At 35.7% G+C, this 21618-nt stretch overlaps 1 protein-coding gene across 6 annotated transcripts in view; it reads left to right on the top strand.

The window, feature by feature from the left end:
• The window catches only part of SPOPL (speckle type BTB/POZ protein like), a 65102-nt gene that overhangs the window by 1611 nt on the left and 41873 nt on the right, over nt 1-21618 (top strand). For 2 of the 6 annotated variants that reach the window (XM_059394366.1, XM_059394365.1), the window contains exon 2: nt 19727-19860. The exons of the other annotated variants lie outside the window; for them this stretch is intronic. The gene's annotated coding sequence lies outside the window, so the exon portion shown is untranslated. The remainder of the gene's footprint in view (nt 1-19726; nt 19861-21618) is intronic. 6 annotated transcript variants of the gene reach the window in all.

The raw sequence follows: 21618 nt of genomic DNA, 5'->3' as shown, positions 1-21618 counted from the left end.
CAACAGTTCCAGGCACCTGGTAAGCATTCAGCAAATGTTCTTTATCGTCATCTCTTAGCTTGACTTCTCTTGTCTATTGGTGGGTGAATTTTGAGGAGGGAAGGTGGGAATGGAAGGCTGCTTTTTGCTCTTTTTCATTTAATACCTTTTTTGATGTAGTTGTGATTCATATTTTGTTACTGTATAAACTAATTCCTTCTGGTGTGAAAAGTACAGAGTTTTAGCTCCTTGTTTGAGGGTAAGTTACTAGGCTACAAGCAAGTCAGTCCCAGCTTCAGGTGTCCTTAAAATGTTACATTTGTTTTGAGAATAGATGAAATACAAAGCAAATTTACAGTAGTGGAAAATGACGGTTTTACTGGTAAGTAAAACTGATTGTTCATACTTACTATTTCTTTATGTTGAATTGTTACTCAAGAACTTGGCTTCACTCAAAAGACTTGTGGCTTTTCTCTCTTAACATATTATGTATGTATGTATGTATGTTTGTTTGTTTGTTTTTGAAAGATTTTATATATTTACCTGACAGAGATCACAAGTAGGCAGAGAGGCAGGCAGGAGGGGGGCGGGGAAGCAGGCTTCCTGCTGAGCAGAGAGCCCAATGTGGGGCTGGATCCCAGGACCCTGACATCGTGACCCCAGCCGAAGACAGGCTTTAACCCACTGAGCCACCCAGGTACCCCAACATATCATGTTTATTAATACAGCCATGCCTTGATGTTTCCCAGATTTTACTCACTCTTTAAAACCCTGACAGTTTTTGTCATATTTGCTTACATCCTGTGCATTATTTTCTTGATTTTTTTTTTTATAACAACTCAGTTAAAACCCAAATAGGTGCTGTTGGTATTGTTATAAATAGTGCCATATGCGCTATCTAAATAAAGATGTTGCCCATGTATAGCTTAAAATCATATTTTATGTCATCAGTGGAATGTACTCCAAACTTTGAGTGACAGTGACTTTGCCTATGCTAGTCTCACCTAAAATAACCTCTGCTCTTTTCCCCACATACCCAGGTTCTACCTATCTTTCACATAGTTTCTGCCAACACTGGTTTCTTTGTCTCTTGGTTTTCCTGCTGTCTGTATGCAGCATTTTTTGGCTTTGAGTAATATAAGCCCATTCAAGAAAAATGACTCCCTTAGAATAAGACTTCAGAAGTTTATAGGAACTTTGAAGGGGCGGAATGAAATGGACACTTAGCATCTTCTTTGTGCTAAGCACTCTTGCTTTGGTTTTGTACATATTCATCCTTTCTAAAAATATTTAATGAGCACTTACTTCATGCCAGGCATTGAGGATATGCAAGAGCAGTCCTTCTGAATCAAGAGTTCTAGTGAGTATCAAGCCCTAATGCTCTAGGGGATACAGGGTATGTAATGAATTGACTCCTCTCTTATGTATCTAAAATGGTACTAGCTATGTACCTTGAGAGAGAGAACGGAGGAAATAATCACTTAAGTCGGTTTCTGTAGGGCTTAATTTCTCACAGAACCCTGGCTGAGAAAAGCCCCATCAGAGAATAATAACAGACTCTGCTTTTTTGTAAGTTATTTTAATGTGGCACTGACAGAAAATAAGCAAGAAGGCAGATAAAATTACTTTATAAGAGACTGGTAATATTGAGGATGATGATAATCACTAACATTTACAAAACACTGTGCCAGGCACTGCTTAAAATAATTTAATATCTTCTTTAATCCTTATAACAGTCCTTTGAAGACTTTATTGTATCTCAGTTTCACAGATAAGGAAACTAAGAAATTATTTAACAGCCACAAAATCACACAGCTTTGTAAGCAGTGGAACTAGATGATATTGTTGTAGTCTATTACCTTTTGTTGCCTCTCAGATCTTTTAGTTCCTTGTTGGTTACTTTAGACAAAGTTCTTCACCTTTTGGGGGAAGAAAGAAAAAATAATTTCGACAGTGAGGTTTCTCTGTCTTTTTAGGTGGTTTAGGGAAGTAAAGGAGATGTAACTTTTGTAAAGCAAGGGGTGCATAGACTTATCCAAGTCTTATACATGACTAGATACTGAAGGCATTTGCATTTTTGTGGTCCTGCTCACCATTATGTTTCCTGACATAGGTTTATTCACTTACCAAAAATTTATTGAATGACGGATAATGTGCCAGGCACTGTTCTAGGCTCTGATGATGTATGTTAATGGAAGGAATGTACCTGTATTTATGGAGGCAAAAGCTATTGGGATAAAGAAGCTAAACAGCTAATTACAAAAATAATAATTACAATTATGATTACTGCCACAAAGGAAAATCATTTTAAGCATTGAAAGCCCACTAATGTTAACAGGGAATGCTTCTCTGAAGTTATGACTTTTAGGCTAAATCTGAAGGATTAACTGAAGTTACCCTAGTGGTGTTGGTAGTTTCAGCTTTCTAGAACTGAAAATCCTGTCCGTGCTGGACCTTAGCATATGAAGCTGGTTGACGCAAAATGACGCCAGAACAGATCACAATGGTCTATCATTGTTAAACATTTTGTATTTAAATTCTGGCAATGGGAAGCTACTGGATAATGTTAAAAACCTGAATAAGTTACTTAAATTTTTACTTTAAAAATATCACTTGACTGCTCTGCAGAGGACACACTGGAGAAAGGCAAGTGTAAAGGCAGGGATACCAGTTAGGCCAGTCCTTCTCAAACTTAATGTGGAGAAGGACCAGTTTTGGTTGGTTTGGTTTGGTTTGGTTTCTAATCTGTACTGGTACTTTAGTGACACAATAAAATGGACGTTGTGGCAGTTGTCAAATTGCTATAAAAATTTCTAAATAAGTCTTTCAGTTTCTGTATTTGCCTTGTCTCAGACCAGTAACAGTAGTTCATGGATGACTGTTGGTCTACAGAACACACCTTTGAGTAGAATTGAGTTCAGCTATTATAGTAGGTTAGGCAGGAGACGATGGAATCCTAGTCCAGGGTGGCAGCAATAGAAAGTAGCTGGATTGGGGGAAAGTTAAATTGATAGGATTTGGTGATGAGTTAGAGTAGTGGGTCTAGAGAGAGGAGAAGGCAGGTTTCCGGGGTTGGTGGTTCTTGTTGGTAACACAGGGAATAATACTAGGGAGAGGAGCAGTTTTTTGTTTGTTAGTTTTGGGAAGTGAAGAGAGTATTGATTATAATTCAGCTCGAAATCTTCATTATATGGCTTACAGTTGATATCTTACTGTGGGAGCTGGTGAGTGTGATTTCCCAGAGAGATGGTAAAGGAATATAATAATCCCCTGTGAATTTTCAGCATTTAAACATTGGGAAAAAGAAATGAAGCAAAGGAGACTGAGAAGGTGTAGCCAGAGTTGGGAAGAAATTTTCCTTGACATCGCTGAAGCCAAGGCAATAGACTGAAAAAGGAGTGGGTAATCAACTATTTCAACTATGTTGAATGAAGCTGAGAACTCAATTCAGCTGGCAACTAAAAAGTACTCTTTGGATTGAGCAACATGAAGGGAATTTAATTTTATTATTTGTTTATTTATGGGGGCAGGGGCAGAAAGAGAGAGAATTTTTTTTTTTTTAAAGATTTTATTTATTTGATAGAGACACAGCGACAGAGGGAACACAAGCAGGGGGAGTGGGAGAGGGAGAAGCAGGCTTCCCATCAAGCAGGAAGCCCAACGTGGGGCTCGATCTCAGGACCCTGGAATCATGACCTGAGCCGAAGGCAGCTGCTCAACCACAGCCACCCAGGCACCCCCAGAGAGAGAGAAAATCTTAAGCAGGCTCCATCTCACAACCCTGAGATCATGAGCTGAAATCAAGAGTTGGATACTTACTCTAATGAGCTACCCACAACATCAAAATTTTTTATTTCTTAATAAATAGTCTGTCCATAAACTAGTTGGTGATGAATTTTGTTTTAACCTGCCAAAGCAACAATCCTAAATTTAGGATAAAATTATATCTATAGTATGAGCCATCTTCATTCCTCAGTTTAGACCTCATGTTAGACCCATGTTTCTATTTATCACCATGTAGATGTTCTACAAGCATCTTAAATTCTTTCTACAACTCACGCATCAGAACATATTCAAACAGTGTTTTTTAAGGTGTTTAATACTAAACTTGTAGAAATGTGATTAGACTTAAGAGACTAGGGTCATTGGACAGTTAAATATTGTTACAGTGTAATTAGTATTGTCACTGCAGCTTATTCAGGTTGCCTTGGAAGCACAGATAAGGCATTAGGGAAGACTTGAGTAAGTGTCTGAAAGGTGGAGAGGTGGAGAGGGCAGTCCAGTGTAGTTAGTGGTAGAGGAGTTTAAAGAAATGATAAAGAAAGGCTACTAAAGAGGTGATACAAAATACAGGTATTTTGAAAGCATGCAATGGCAAGGAATTGGGACACTAGTATGTGCATGATAGTTTGGAGAGGTTAGTGTGCCATTCAAAAGGTTTTCTCTTCAACTTATGTACCTCTTTCTGTTTGCCGTTTTGATTAATATCACTACCCATGTAAAGGCACCAAGCTTGGAGATACCTACTGAATATTTTCAAAAGTTAAAGGTAACTATGTTGTAGCATTTATCGTTCAAGGTGATAATTTATTTTTATTGGTTGGCTTTATATTTCATACATTAACACCCATACTTACAGAATCATTAAGTAATTTATAGCATAATTTAAAAATATTGGTTATGCCTTGGGTTTGTTTTTTTTTTTAAGATTTTATTTTATTTATTTGCTAGAGAGAGAAATAGCACAAGCAGGGGAGTAACAGGCAGAGGGAGAAAGAACCGGGCTTCCCACTGGGCAAGGAACCAAATGTGAGACTCATCCCAGGTCCCTGGGATCATGACCTGAACTGAAGGCAGATGTTTAACCGACTGAGCCACCCAGGCATCCCTGCTTTGGTGATTTTTTAATGGGAGAAATTTAATACATATAACTTTTTTCAAACTTGGAGAGTTGAAAATGAAGGCCTTGGTAAGGATTGCTAAGAGTTTACTGCGAAACCTCAGGCTATGGTTAATGATGGTGTTTTTGGACAATGAAGAATAAGAAGAGGCCCCTGATACCGTAAACACTATTTTAGATAGTTGTCTAAATGTTCCTAGATTTACCCTCTTGCACCATAGTAGAACACAGTTCATCAGCTGGGATTACTCTCTGAAGAATACTATAGTTGGCAAAACCTTATTGGCACGATCAAAGGCTCATAGAAAATAGTGTGTTAAAAGGGAAAATTAAGTTAAATGTATTTTAAACTTTTAAAATAGTAAAGGTTATAAAATTGATCTGCCTTAAAATAAAGGAGGAATGGGTTTTATCAAAATTTGCTTCTGAGTTCAGTGAGTTACTGTGGAAATGTTGTTATTCTGATCTGCTAAGGTAGTCTCCCTTAAATTTTGTACTAGAAAATTGTAACTCTTAATTGTTTTTTAATATCTTTTGCTTTTGCCTTCTCCCTGGTTTTTAGTTCCTTAGATCTTGCTGAATTCTTGTGTAACAACTGTATATTTTTCATATGTTACCACGGTTCTTAGAGGCATACTTTTTCAGGCCTCTTTTTTATGTACATATGTAGAGCTCTGATGTTTTCAGACTTGCCTACATGTTCTAAAGGAGGACAGAATAATTACTAGCATTATATTTTGAATTGTGCTCTGTAACTACTATATATGAAACAAAACTTTACATAGATAAAAGATAGCAGATTAAAAAGAATTATCAGCAGATAGAAAATTGTGTTACCTCAAACCATGATTGGGATAGGTTGTTTATACACTGAGAACAAACGTATGATGGAAATAATACATTTATACAATATGAACATGCTTACAAAATACTCCTTTGAACTTGTTGTATTTGCTTTCATTCTTAATTGGATATGAGAATAAATAAAATTAGGAATGACAATTTAAAAAGAGGTACTTTACACTCCTATTGAGTAATGCGATATCTCAAGGGTTGTGGTATGATGCTTTTAAAATACTACTTGAGATATATTAGCAAAGAAGAAACCAGTTTCCTGTCTGGATATGTTTTTTGAAGCAAATTTAACAATTTTTTTATTGTGTATAAATGGATTTGTACTTCTCCCACCACCCTGTTCCCCCAAGGTAAATTAAGTGACTTTAAGGTAAAGAGTGCAGTTGATACAAGGTGTTTTTTTTTTCAGTTGTAATTTGGATACGATTTTTGGTGTTTTAGTGGGAAATTCCCCTAAAGGTAAATAGTTTTCATCCTATAAAATCGAAAACAAACACACAAAAAATCATTGAATATAAATTCATTCTGAAATCATCAAGGCAGATGTCAACACAAGATGCTATCAAATACTTAAATTAATTGAATTTGTTTTAGTTAAAATTTTTGGTGGCAATTCTTAGGACCAGTTTAAACCTTTTTTTAGTTATTCAGCATGGAGGTTGAGCTTCAAGTTTAATATGTCCAGTTTTGTTAGAGCTCAAGTGGGCACACAGCTAAGCAGATTGGTCATTTCTGATTGCATTCAAAGTGTATTTTTTATTATGATGATCATCATTTATTTATTTGTTTATTTATAGAGAACACGAGCTGGGGAGAGAAAAAGAGAGTCTTAAGCAGGCTCCATGCCCAGTGTGGAGCATGTCGCAGGGCTCGCTCAATCTCATGACCCTGAGATCTTGACCTGAGCCAGAATCCAGTCAGACACTTAACCTACTGAGTCACCCAGATGCCCCTAAACTGTATTTTTAAAACTTGAAATTTTTTTTTTATGTGAGCATTTATCCGTGGCATTTGAGAACTGGCTTGAAGCAAGTAGTATTTGGGAGTATCCTAATTCATGCTTTATTCTTGATGATTTTAACTTTTCTCAGATGTCTTAATTTTACTGTTGTTTTGTCTGTCTGCTTCCTCCCATAGCATATCCCTTATCAAAGAAAATTTCCTCACCAAGTTATATAATGAAACCAGTATTTCTTCCTCACAAAGGATATAACCTGGTCTTTCTACATATATAACATTTGCACATGGTCTGAGAAACTGACAGTACTGTAAAGGTATTTTCATAGAATTTTCTTATAGATCATCATAGTTTAAAGGGAAGAACTTCCCTGTAAAACACTTGCACTGCATTTTTTATATTTTACTATCTTAGGTATAGATAATAGCATAATTTTTTGAAATGTACTTGCCTTCAATTACTGGATGCATAATTATACATGTACCCCAAAGAGAGAAAATAGTATCATTTACAAATATAAAATGCCATTAATTTTAACCCATTTTTTTTTAACCCACTGAGCCACCCAGGTGCCCCTAAAATGCCATCAGTTTTAGAAATGTTAAAATATGAGAGAAAATGGGCATCTTAGAATTCATGAAATGTGGCATCAATGTACCTTATCTTATGGTTATCACCCAAATTCCTCAAAATAACTAACGTCCCAACATGAAGTGAAATTATATCCTGCTTTATCTTAGAGCTTTCTGAATTCTAAAATTCTGCTTTACTTCAGAGCTCTTTAAGCAGCATAGCACAGAAATTAAGAGCATGTAACCAGACTGCTATTTATTTAATAGCTTTGTGAATTTAAGCAGTTAGCATCTTTGTCTCAACATTCTCATCTGTGAAATGGAAATGGTAATAGTATTTACCTTGAGTGTTTGTTTTATAAGAACCAAATGAGTTATATTTACATTTAGAGTTGTGCTTTATACATAATTAAATGTTTTGTGTAAATATTATTTCTGATTTAGGATATATAAGTATATATAGGATATATGAGTAAATGATGTGTTTAAAAGGGAGGGACAAGGGGCCTTATCAAATGGGTCATTGGTATTTTGGGCACCCAGTGAAGATTAAATTATTTTGTTGATTTGTCTTCTTTTTTTTTTTTTCCCTATGTCTTTTAACTAAATGTGAGATTGCAGTCTTGACAGCTTTGATAACAAAGTTGCATTTTTATTTTCATGAAAATAATACTATGTAAAGATTCAGCTGAAATTTGCTTTTTTTCATCTGTATTAAAATACAGTTAGAGTTTGACATACTATGACGGATGTCTTGAAAATAGCTTGTGATACACTTATGATTCCTGTTAACCTTATAAGGAATTCATTCAGATATTTTTAAAGAGTTTCAAATTAAAGAACAATGTTTTAATTTTAGTTTAAAACATCATACTTTGACATTGTGAAATACATGGGGGAAAATAATGAGGCAGTTTTTGTGTATTTTGATCGTATATTTTATATGTTCATAATTTTGTTGGTTCATTGGATATTTAAAAATATTGTCATATGCTTTAATAGTAAAAGTAGATTAAGACCTTCCTTTGTACTTCCGGATTTTTTCCTCATTCTCACTTTTGCTTTATTTTCCTTTTTTCTGTTCTATTTTGAGCTCACATCATTCATTTATTCCGTAAGTGGTTATTGACCCAACTACTAAAGATCAGGTTCTGTGTTTACACCATTGTATTGGAAATAGCCCTTAACCTGAAAGCCTCATTATTTGGGATATAATACTGTCTACTCATTGAGTGCTTAAGCACAGTGCTGCAAATTGTATATGCACTCTTTGTTTTAATCCTTATAACTAACCTGCTAGGGCAGGTTATTACTTGTCAAGTGTTTCTTCTAAGTGATTGGCAGAAGAGTGAACTCTGCTGATGGAAGGAAGGTGAAGGTCTGAATGGTCAAGGTTATGGTGGAGGCAGAGCTTTAGTGGTAAAATTTTTTTTCAAAAATTTTTAGTGTTTTCTTCTGGAAAGGATTTGGCTCTTGCATTCTATAACCTTAATACAACCTTCTTTGTTTTCATATAAAAATGGTTTTAAATTAGCATGAGAGAAGATTCAAAAAGTGTTCTCTCCCAATTTTAGACTGGAAGGAGCATGGCACTGGGAACATGATTTTATTACAGACATCTAGGCATCAAGCTGCTTATTTATTTATTAAATTTTTTTAGGTAAACTTTTTATTGACATTTAATATTTAAAGACGTACATACTACATCATATAGCAAATACACCCTTGTGTCTGGCTTCTGATACAAAACATTTCTATTTTTTCTAATTTAGTTATTTATTTATTTACTTATTTATTTTTGAGAGAGAGAAAGTGTGGGTGTATGTGCAGGGGATGGTGGGAGAGGAAGGGAGAATCTTAAGCAGGCCTCACGCCCAGTGTGAAGCCAGATGCAGGACTCAGTCCCACTGCCCTGAGATCATGACCTGAACTGAAATCAAGAGTCAGATGCTTAACCAACTGAGCCACCCAGGTGCCCCCCAAAACATTTATTTTTATATGATCCATTCATGTAGTGTGTAGCAGCAGCTTATTCATTCTCACTGTGTAAAATTGTTTCAGTTTAGCTATATACCGTAAATTACCCACTCTACTGTTAATGAACATTTAGGTTGTTTCCAGTTTTGAGCTACAGCGAATAGTGCTCCTATATAATATTCTTGTGTATGTAGTATACATTTTTGTAGTATATGTTCCTTGTAGTGCAACTGTTGGGTCATGGTGTGTGCTTGTATTCAGTTTTAGTATGTATTACTCAGTGTTTTCCAAAGTGGTTGTATCAGTTTATACTTTCATCAGTAGTGAATGAGAATTCCATTTGTCCCAGACTCTGCAACATTTGCTTGATATTGTCTCGTTTATTTAGCCATTCTGGTGGGGGTAAAGTGGTACTGCATTGTGGATAGGCTAGGTTTTCAAAATAAACGTGATTTCCTTCCCCACTAATACCCACATACCCTCCCACATGTGCTCCAAGGAAAAGTGGAATAGAGACATGTTTATTTTCACAAAACCCATCAGATGATTCTGGCTGCATTGTCAGTTGATAAGTTGCAGGAATATAAAGCAAATTTAAGTATAGTTTAGGGAAAATGAGCAAAATGAGCATGTCATGAAAATGATAGTTTCATTGTATAGTTCACGGACTTTCTGACAGATGGCGCATTTCTGCCTAACTGTTGCTAAATGTGGGAAGGTTTTAAGATTTTGCAAGCTGGTGAAAAGTTTTGTAGGCTAGTTTATTGAGTGTGTCTGTGACATTGGCTCAAAGCTTTCATTACACAATGCTGGCATGCACTTGCTGTTAACTTGATTTCTACCCAGACTGCAGGTTGTGTAGGTTCATTTCTTTTGTGAGGTTCTGCTACCTCTTAAATAAGGGAAACGCTGTGTACGCAGCAGGATTTACTCAGTTTTCAGATCTTGAATGTTGAGAAAATTTTACCATATGCCCACAACATGCTGTGTGCTGTTTTATATTTAATTTCTTGTTATATATGGAGTTTTTTCTTGTGTCAACAGAAGGTAGTGTTGCTAATATATTTTTTGTCATCATATTGTATAGTGAAAACCAGGGAATGCAAAAAATGTTCCTACCTGTGAATCCTTTTCAGTGTTAGGATTGTGGTTATTCCTTATTCTTCAATGAATGTAGACCTTAGAATTGATGTAGGGAAGTGCCATTCCTGTCTTTTATTCTTAATTAGTTGTTGACTTCTGCTATTAAAACACACATATAAATTCACAACTACAGATAAGATAGTTTAACCTTTTTAACATTCTCATAAGCTTTTTCATAGCTAATATTTTTAAAAGATTTTATTTATTTATTTTACAGAGAGAGATCACAAGTAGACAGAGAGGCAGGCAGAGAGAGAGAGGGAAGCAGGCTCTCCGCTGAGCAGAGAGCCCGATGTGGGACTCGATCCCAGGACCCTGAGATCATGACCTGAGCCGAAGGCAGTGGCTTAACCCACTGAGCCACCCAGGCACCCCATAGCTAATATTTTTATGTCTGACTTCATTTCTTACTTCTGCAAAATACCGTTCCTGGGTAGAGCAGCTGTTGATAAATACTTGTATTTATATGTCTACATCATTATACCCTGCATGTACATCACCATTAAAATGACTTTATTTTCCTTAAAAATATTTTCTTGAAGAAGAACATTTCACATAGCTGCTTAGTTTACAGGAATAAAAGAAGGAAAAGAAAGAAAAATAAATCAAAAGGGAAAGAGAAAGAAATAAAGCAAAATGATCCATGAAGAACAATGTGTTAGGAGATCCTAAATTTTAAGCCAGTCTTTTCTGAAGTGATGTAGCACTTGGTCGAACTGGACTTAATAAAAGGAGGTTATTGCCATCACCTACCAGCCCTACCTCTCTCATAAGGAAATGCTTTGCAGAATAAACTGAATCGTTTTAATACCTCATGGGAACACTTTAAAGGACATGAATGCCATCTCAGCTCTTCTCATGAGCTAATAATTCCAAGATTCTTTTGACTAGCAATAATCAGTAACAATTTAAGAATATGTAGAGTACAAGTATTTATCATAAGCTGCTCTACCCAGGAACGGTATTTTGCAGAAGAAAGAAATGAAGTCAGACATAAAAATATTAGCTATGAAAAGACATATGAGAATGTTAAAAAGGTTAAACTATCTTATCTGCAGTTATGAATTCATATGTGTGTTTTAGTAGCAGAAGTCAACAACTAACTAAGAATAAAAGGTACAGGAATGAATGGCACTTCCCTACATGAATTCTAAGGTCTACATTCTACATATAGACTACCACCCTTTATCCTAAAGCATACTATTTTGCCAGTTTTTTCCCAGAGATTTTAATAACTGAAAGGTCCAGTAAGTGTAGTTTCTCTTACCTTTTTCAAGGATGATGGTTTATCCTGCTTTTACTTAAGATAGTACTAATTTTAATTTACGTCTTGTGTCCCAGCATCCTGGTCTTTTTCAGCATTTGTAATGTTTAATTTTTAATAAAATACTATTAATAGTTGAATTAAAATAAGCCTGGGTTGGTTTGGCAGATTTTTACTTCCAGCTGCTGCCACGGTCTAGTGTAGTGGTATGTGAGATACATGTGTAGTAATGAGTTCTGTCTTGAACAGGTGGTAAAATCTGGAATCAACTAAGTATACCTCTCTTTTTCTAACCCTTCTAAGATACAGTGCAACCAACACCTTCCTTTAATAACCGTATCAGGATGGGGATTTCCATGATTAGAAGTGGGCTGGGATGCAAATGACTAGGAGCAACAAACTCCTTTTGGTCTCAGGTGATTTTAAGAGATAGGTGTGATGCCACTGCCCTTATTGACTGCTTTAGGAACCATTTCTTCCGTGTCGGGTGCTAGAGCTTGAAGTCACAAGGAGGGCAATAGATAGTGGGAAATTACAGGTCATGTGAGCCAATATAGTGACTGAGTAGTCCTACAATGGAGTGTGTAGAACAGCAGTATTTAATAAAGCTTTGTGCAATGGTGACAGTGTTCTATAATCTCCACTTTCCATTTTGGTAGCCACTAGCTGCTTGTGTCTATAGAACACTTAAAATGAGTCTAGTACAACTGAGGAGCTGAACTTCTAATTTAATTTAATTTAATTTGTTTTATTATTTAGTAAGATCTATTTTGCAACAAACCCTTTTGACAATAGTTAAAAATAGAAATATGTACTTAATGAAAGCATCCACTTAAGAAACCACTCTTCTGCTTATAAAGATTTTTCACATGCTCAGAAACCTAAATAAAGGAGCAGACCTTGGGTAGTTAGGTTGACGAGGAGTAGAGAGGGTTTACAGAATGGTTGTAGTAGAAGAGAAAGGGAATGAAATATGAAGTGAAGCATGCTTGCTAGAAAGTGTTTGGAGTGAGGCATTGTGGGTTTTGAGTTTGATAAAGAAGGAGATTAGCCCAGAATGGGCATAATGACTTAAGAATGGAGAGGGCTCAATGAAGTATTGTGAATAAGTATTGGGGGATTAAATTGGTGACAGATGGGAATAAGTTCTCTTATGAAACTGATACTGAGGCTTAACTTTCATAGTTGACTTAAGCTATTTTAGGTAATAAGTTCCAAGTCAGGATCTTTGAAAAAGATTGCTAAAATTTCAAGTGGGTGAAATCATTCAGGAAGGTAAAGGAGTTCTGATGCTGGTAGATTGGAAATCAATAGCAGTGCAGTCATCCAGTGTGATGGCAGGAACTGCGAAGAAGACATGGAGACAGGTGTTGATATCTTCCACTGTAAAGGAGCCTATCTGGAAGAAAGGTGAGAAGAGGAGAGAAGGGAGAAGAGGGTAAGAGAATATAACATTGGAGTCAGCAGTTGCCATACAGTTTTGGCAGAAGATTAGAAAAGTGGTCTGGAAGCAACTCTGGTTGGAAGCAAAAGTGGTTGGAAGAGGGGTGACTGGGTGACTCAGTTGGGTAAGTGGCTGCCTGCCTTTGGCTCAGGTCATGATCCCAGGGTCCTGGGATCAAGCCCCATATCAGGCTCCCTGCTCAGCAGAGAGCCTGCTTCTCCCTTTCCAGTCTGCCTGCTGCTCTGCCTGTTTGTGCACTCTCTATCTCCCTGTCAAATAAAATCTTAAATTAAAAAAAAAAAAAAAGTGGTTGGAAGAACTGTACTTCCAACTCCTTTTTCTAGATTCTTTGCAGGTATAAGGAAAGGACCTTATTTTAGCAATTCTATTTTATCTGCTTTAGTTAGGTATTTATTTCTCTGACCTTATATTTGTTTCTCCAGTACCTGACCTATTTAGATACTTAATAATGTTTGTTCAGTAAATGCTAGATGAATGTAAAATTGTTCCAGTGTGCTGGAGTTCTAGAACAAAGAGCATTGCTTAGACACTTTCAGAAAATGATTTGAGGGTGCCTGGGTGGCTCAGTTGTTAAGCGTCTGCCTTTGGCTCCAGTCATGATCTCAGGGTCCTGGGATGGAGGCCCATATCCAGCTCCCTGCTTGGCGGTGGAAGGCCTGCTTCTTCCTCTCCCATTCCCCCTGCTTGTGTTCCTCTCTCTCTCTGTCAAATAAATAAATAAATAAACCTTTAAAAAACTGATTTGAAAACAGGAACTGTTACTTTTACACAATTACCCCAATTTAATTAGGTATGTTTATATTTGAAAGGGCAATACCAGAAGTAAATTATGTAACTTTACATAAATCAATGGATGGTAGCTTCTTAATGGGTTATTAAGGGTAGTTAAAATATTTGGGGAACCGTTCTTGATTTTTAAAGGTTGACAAGAGGACATTGCAAAATTGATATATGTCTTTCAGATCTTTAGACAATTATTAAAATTGTAATCTCTGGCAATACGTTACTGTGTTGTTTTTGTTATTGGAACATTAAACTCTTGGAGAAAGGAATTGAAGCAAATTGATTAACTTTGCACAAGACAGGTAGAGTCTTCACTTATTTAAGGTAAAAATTTTTGATCCTCGCTAAATGAGCAGGAGAAGTATGAAAGCAAAAGATTCCATTATGACTTTGTAAACAAATAAAACACAATTGGGGGCAAAAACTTTAATGAAACAAAATGGGGAGAAAGTAGGAAAAGGGAAATACAGCTTTTATTTTAGATACATGTTTTAGGATTTAGGTAAATTTGAAAAATGTCTAGGGTTAATTTTAGTGGATCCAGAATTGGCAACTAATGGCAGAAACTACTGTAAGTACTTTTCTGACCTTCTCTCCTTCAGTACTAAAATCTTCCTGCGTGAGTAATGACTCCCTTTCTGAAGATGAGAATGCTAAGGGTCAGAAAAGGAAAGTAACTTGTTCAAAGGTTGTAAGTCCTAATTTTTTTTAAAATTTGCATTGTTTTATATACAGGTCTTTCAGTTATATTTCAGCAAGTTTTAACAAATGTATTCACCTGTGTAACAACAGCCCAGTCAAGATATAGGTCATTTTCATTACTCTAGAAAGTTCCTTTGAATATTACACAATTCCCAAGAGATATTTGGACATCAGTCTTATCTTTTTCCCTCTATGCCTCCGCATTACTTGCATTAAAAGAGAACTGAAACTGTTAGAAATAGTGATGTGAAAGCAACAGAGTTAATAGTTGATGTAATATTTATTGGAGAGCCAAGTGATAAAGGTTGAAAAAACAAAAATAAAAACTGAAAATACACATTTAGGGAAGTTTCACTCTGCTCTTCTTAATAGTTCATGAGATTATTACTGTTTTGTAAACTACTACTATCTTTGAGTTTCATATTGATATTCATACACATTAAACTAATTTATTGAGTGCTTTCTATGTACCAGACACTATCCTAGATGTTTTATATACATTCCCACTCAACACAGTCATTTGAGGTAATTACCATTTATTATTTCATTTGTTGAGATATTACCATTTATTATTATTATTATTACTACTGTTATACAAACAAGAAAACTGAGGCTGAGAGCCCTCACACAGTTTTAGGATTTGAACTTAAGTCTAATATCAGAAACCAAATTTTTAACCCTGACGGTAGTCCCTGGATCATTCTGTAGTACTAAATTATATTTGGTACTTTGCTTTTTAGGAGGCAATAAATTATACACTGCCTAGGAAATATATAATACTTTTCAAGTAACTAACTTCAGATCTAGTCAGTATGTCTTTGCTTACTATCTGCTGCCTTGTATATGAAGCAATGGTTACATAAATGCGAAAGTATAGTACTTAACACATTTGATTAATTAGAAAAATTGTATTATCAATGAAAACTCTTGGATATAATTTTTGACTAATACGGGTTTTTTGTTGTTTCTTCACTATATGACCTTAGAGCACATTGCATCTGTGTTTCAGTTTCCCTAACTATAAAATAGAAGTAAGTATTTCAGAGGGTTGTTTATTTAGATGGTTCCATGAGATAATACATGTAAGAGTAAAGTTCTAAAGTGTGAAGTAAAATCTTACAGATAATTGTACTAATAACTACAATAAATTTGATTAATTATTTGAGAGAGAGAGAGCGCAAGCACAAGAAGGGGGAGAACCAGAGGGAGAGGGAGAAGCAGGCTTCCCACTGAGCCAGGGAACTTGACATGGGGCACCATTCCAGCACCCTGGGAAGATGACCTGAGCCAAGGGCAGACGCTTAACCCACTGAGCCACCTACACACCCCTAAATTTGATTAATTTTGTGCAAGGGCATTGGTTATAAAAGTACTTGAGTGGCTAGGGAATAATTCATTTTACTGAAAAAAATCGTATGGGGTTATAGATTGGTTAGTAAAAGTTTTACAAAAGAGGTGGCACTTAAGATGGGCAGATTAAAAGTTATTGGTGCTTAAGGGTTAAGACTAAATTATCATTTGTTAATTAAGATAATTTACTACTCTGAGTTGGGTAAAAGAGTGGTATGGTACTATAACTAACAAATTAATGCTTGGAACAAATAAATTAACTTTAAATTTTTTAAATTGTATCAGAAGTTTATAACATTGTATATAGTGCCATGCTGTCACACGTTTTAAATAAATTATGCATTGGTAATTTCTGATTAAGTGTCTTGTTAGGACCTTTAAGCCATTGCTATAATTTTCAAAATTTAGGCTAATATCTAGGTAAAACTTGCTTTTAGAGACTGTAATGAACTCAGAGTTACTGCTTTGGTATTAAGAGTATCTGGATGATCTTGTTCCCTTAATCATGTTTGTGCTGCCCAAAAATATTACGGGGGCACCTGGGTGGCTCAGTTGGTTAAGCGTCTGACTTTCGATCTCGGCTCAGGTCTTGATCTCAGGATCATGATGGGTTCAAGCTCTGTGTTGGGCTCCACACCCCTACTTTTAAAAAGAAAAGAAAAAAAAAAGACACACATTTGGGTAACAACATTTAGTTTTAGTTTTCTGAAATTTTTACCAAAAAAGACATGATTAAGTTTTTACTTTGTTCTCTTAAGCACATTTGAAATTACAGATTTTCCCTGGGAGACCTATAAGATCTAGTTCAAATGATGAGGTCAGGGGCTATCTCTCATCCTTCCTTGTTTCCACAGGCTCTAAGTATACGTTCTCCAGTGGATTAGTACATAAGAGAATGACTAAAGGAAGGAAGGAAGGATTCAAAAAAAAAAAAAAGATATCTTGTAATTTGGCCATATTGAATGAGTAGTCTCCTGACTGCTGGTCTCACCCCTTTTTAGTTTACCACAGTTTATATATAACTACAATTTATAATCTTACCTTATGTGGTTATTAACCGTACTTTAAAAAACTATCATGTTAACTGAAGCTGATTTTTGAAAACCCCAGTACCATCTTTATGAGATTTCTGGAAATAATCTCCTTTTAAAAAGTGAAATATTTATTTGTAGATAGACTTCTGTTTTTCTTATTGTGCCTTGTATATGATGTATCACATAAGTAATAAGAAAACAATTGAACTTGCAGCAACTAACAGGAAGTATAATTGTAGTTGATTGCAAATGGTGATTTTTTAAAAGTGGCTTCCGAAGAGCCAGAGTGTCCTTATTATTTTATGCTGTAGGAAAAGCAGTCAGGTTCTGAAATGATCTATAGTTGATTTTTTTTTTTTTAAAGACATACATTGCAGTTTGAGGAAGTTAATGTGATACCAAGTAAGTCTTAGTCTTAGTGTAGGGTATGAGACTTAATGATTCTTGCCTCAAACTCTTTGTGTAGCTAAAAGCTCAGTGCTGTGCAAAAGGGCATGTGGCCTAAAATCTAAAATGGCTGGGAATAGAATCCAAATCTCTCAACACATGGCCCTCAGAGGTTCCCCACCCACGCATCCATTTTTACTATTCTTAAGGAAAATGACATATCTATCTCTAGAAATGCTGTTAAATGACTTCTTACTTTTAGTCTTTTCTTTGAAATTACAATAAAGAAACAGAAATGGAGTGATTTTGGTGGAGTTGCAGTGTATGTATACCCAGGGGTTGTGTAGTTTGTTCTTGGTTTATGTTTTAAGGGAGAACTTTGGTGTTGAATGACAAGGCAACAGTAAGCAGAGGCTTTAAATCTCTGTAGAAACCTTCACAAGCATGTATTAATGGCTTTTAGGAGTTACCAAATAGAAAAAGAGTTGGCATTAAATGTCTATAAGTATTTTGCCTATCCTTGTAAAGTTTCTGTGAATGTCTTCAATTAAAATTACCTGCTTACTTTCAGTGTCTGATGTTGAGGATTTCAAAAGAGATTCCATAACATTGGAATAAGACCCTGGTACAAAAAAATTGAAAGCTAGCCCAACTCCACCGGATAATGCTTAGATAAAATGGAAGATTCAGTCAGAGCTGTAAGGACACATGGATGGTCGGGCAGTGATGATGAGATTCTTGTGTTTACGGTATTAAAAGCTTTCTGGTCTAACCCTCAGACTAGATCAGTGGTTCTCAAGGTGAGATCCCTAGATCAGCAGCATCAACACCAACTGAGATCTTTGTCGGAAATGCACATTCTAGGGCCCAGTTCAGGCATACTAAATCATTAACTCTGGGTATAACGAGCCTTCCAGGTGATTCTAATGCACACTTAAATTTGAGAATCACTGCCCTAGAGAACTATAACCTGAAAGTACCATTTGTCATCCCTTAGAGACTGAGACTATTAAAGTGGACCATATAAAATATTCTGCTTTTGACTTATAAGAAGTTCAAAGTGTTAAGACCCATTGTTTTACTTAGGTCTCTCAATAGTCAAAATAGGAAAGAATTAAGAGCCTAGGTAAGTAGACTATAAAGTAAGCAGAGGTATTGGCTCAACCCCATTCATTTTTTTTTTTCTTTTTTAAGACTAAGGCCCTGTGTAATTTCATCAGCCGCAGCCATGGCTCCTGGGTGCTGGTGTACATCTCCTACTCCCTGCAGTTCTTTTGGTTTTCCCCTTATAGTCAGGAAGAATTGATCTTCCCATCCTTAGCCAATTTTTTTCTTGAGGGTTTTTCATCACCTCCTGTTCCTTACCTCTAAGATTCTTCTCAGTAGCACCTGTGTCTAGAAATACTGCCACTGAGTGAAATTATTATACTGAGTCATAGCTGTTTCTATTTGGAAGAAGAGACTTTCTCGCATGGTATGCACATTTTAGTGAACTTTAGATTTTTAAGCAATGGCAACTACAAGATGAGTTTTCTGTTTTCATGTACATATATTATAGCCATAATTAGCTATTCCATTAATCCTTAGACCTTGTAATTAATCCTCCTCCTTCTTTAAACACTAAGGCTTGCACTATAGAAATAGATAAAACACAAAAACCTTCAAAAGAGATCATAGTAGACCAAGTAGTAAAATGCACTAAATGAAAGGGATGATGGAGGTGATAGAGTAGTAGGAGTGTTTAATGTGAGCACACTATGGCAGTGAGTAAACAATTTCAGTTTTCTAAATAAGCATACTAAAAAATAGTAATAAAATAAATGGGCATACTGTGTTATATACCACTCCCCCCTCCTGGCTAATAATACTTTTCAAAAATAGAAGTCCTAATTGTGTTGAGATTCATGTTACATGAGAATAAAAAAGAGGATAAGATAGGGCTTCCCTCTTTCCCCTCCCAGTTCAAACTTTTCACTATAAATGGTGCCTGCTTTTATTTCTGTTAGTGGTTTTTATTGATAATGTTATTTTTTACTTATTAGCTCTAGACAGTAGTACCTTCAGGAATGATAGTCTTGGTCCTCTCCTTACCCCCCCCATCTCCCAATTATTCATTGTTAATTTTATATCTACATTTTGTTTTGTAACTAAAATTCTTTTTTGCTTTACTTACAGATCAGTTCTAAAAACTTTAAACCTTGAAATATGTACAATGTGATTATATAACTTACTGTAGAACAAAGTAGAATGGTCTTACAGAGAACAAAATGTAATCGTATGTACATTAAAACTTTACAATTGAAAATTTTCCAAATATCAAATTCTGGGGGATTCACCTTTAGTTTTTTTTTTTTCAGTTTCCTCCTCTTCTTCTGAGACCTGTTCAGTTCAGTTGTTTCTTCAGTTCCATGTTTTTTTCCCCTTGGATTTCTTTTTCATGTGGTTTAGAGCTGTGGTCTTCAAAATGAGGCATCCATCCACATTAAAGAGGGTACGTGGAATAATTTTGGGGGGTGTTGGAATATACTTGAAATTACGTGTTTCATCTGATGATTATTTTTTTAAAGGTTTTACTTATTTATTTGACAGACAGAGATCACAAGTAGGCAGAGAGGCAGGCAGAGAGAGAGAGGATGAAGCAGGCTCCCCGCTGAGCAGAGAGCCCCATGTGGGGCTAGATGCCAGGACCCTGGGATCATGGCCTGAGCTGAAGGCAGAGGCTTTAACCCACTGAGCCACCCAGGCCCCCTTTCTGATTATTTTTTAATTTTTACTTTAATGTGCTTTATAACACACAAACATACTAGTATAATGATATGCTAATTTATAAATATAATATATTATAAAATATTTATAAATATTGAGAGCATATGTTCATATGATTTTTACTTATAAAGGTGTGTCATAAACAAAAACATCTGGATTTCTTTTGATTCAGAATACCTCATTGAGGAATTATCAGTATAGACTAGCACACTTTCCAAGTATTTGCTGTCTGAAAATATCCTGTATTTGGCTTGCATTTATGAATACATTTAAGTATGGAATTCTAAGTTTACATTTTTTCTCCTTATAAATCTTAAAAGCATTAGTTCTGTGTCTTAACAGCATTTAGATTTCAATGTGACTTGTTTCTTTGTGGATAACATGGTGAAATGGAACACTTTTACTAAGATGTGTCTATGTATAGATATATTTTTCACTAAGCATTTTGGTACTTAGTGAGCCCTGTCTATGAAGTTGTGTCTTTCTTCAGATCATGGTAATAGCTTCGTTTTTTTTTTTTTTTTTCTTTTTATATGTCCCTATTTTTTCCTGTTTTTATCCCCCTCAGGAAGCATCTATTAGCCATATTATATCTCTTCAACCTGACCTTCAGGTCTCTAGTTTTTCTTATTTCCAATATTCTTTGTGTTTTAGTCTGTCTCATCAAAAATAGTCTTCAACTTCCTGGCGATTCACAGACCTGTACCCCTGGGGGTAAAAATATATGTTTATTAAAAAAATTTAAAAAAAATAGTCTTCAACTTTTATTTTGCACTCATGCATCAGTTATGGCCATTTAAAAGAATTTTAAGAATTAATCTTTTCTGACTACTTTTTCAAAGCAGCTTATTTTTGTTTTATTCAGGTGTACTTTATGAGAAATTTCTTTGAGTGTGCCGTTCTGCCCCCTGTATGGTCTCCATTTCTATCAGTTGTATGTTTTCATTTTTGGATCTTTTCCCAAATGTCTGTAATCCTTGGTTTTTCATTAATATTTTGGGATGAAGAGCTAGGTTATTAAATAACGGTGTCTGGCTGGCATGGTTTTCCCTAAGGTTGCATAGGTCTCCTCCCCATCAGCCTTCTTCCCTGAAGGGGAAGGCTGTGCATGAATTCAGTGTAAGGGGACATAGTGTTAAAACATTATCTACTTCTCTGTAGATTGTGTCAGTAGGTTGGGGACTACCCCCTTCCCCATTCCCACACATTTCAAAATAAAGAGGACTTTATTTCATGTAGTAGAGTATTTAATTTCTGTTAGAAATTATCTCTTCTTGTCCCATTCCTAATGTCTTTTATTATATTCAGAGTTTGTCCAGTCTGTGTCCTGTTTGTCTCTTAAGCACTGATAACTCTTATAACAGGTGGCCAATTTCCCTTAGGAAGCAGTTCTTTGACTTTGGCATGATGGTAAAAGCCACAGCAGCGAGCCTTGGGAAAGGGGAGGTCACAGCTGTCTCAGCTAGCCCAAATACTGTTTCTA

Source organism: Mustela nigripes, chromosome 3 (genome assembly GCF_022355385.1).
Source record: "Mustela nigripes isolate SB6536 chromosome 3, MUSNIG.SB6536, whole genome shotgun sequence".
NCBI lineage: Eukaryota > Metazoa > Chordata > Mammalia > Carnivora > Mustelidae > Mustela > Mustela nigripes.
The sequence above is the reverse complement of the archived record's forward strand: the minus strand, read 5'-3'. Positions and strand labels throughout refer to the sequence as shown.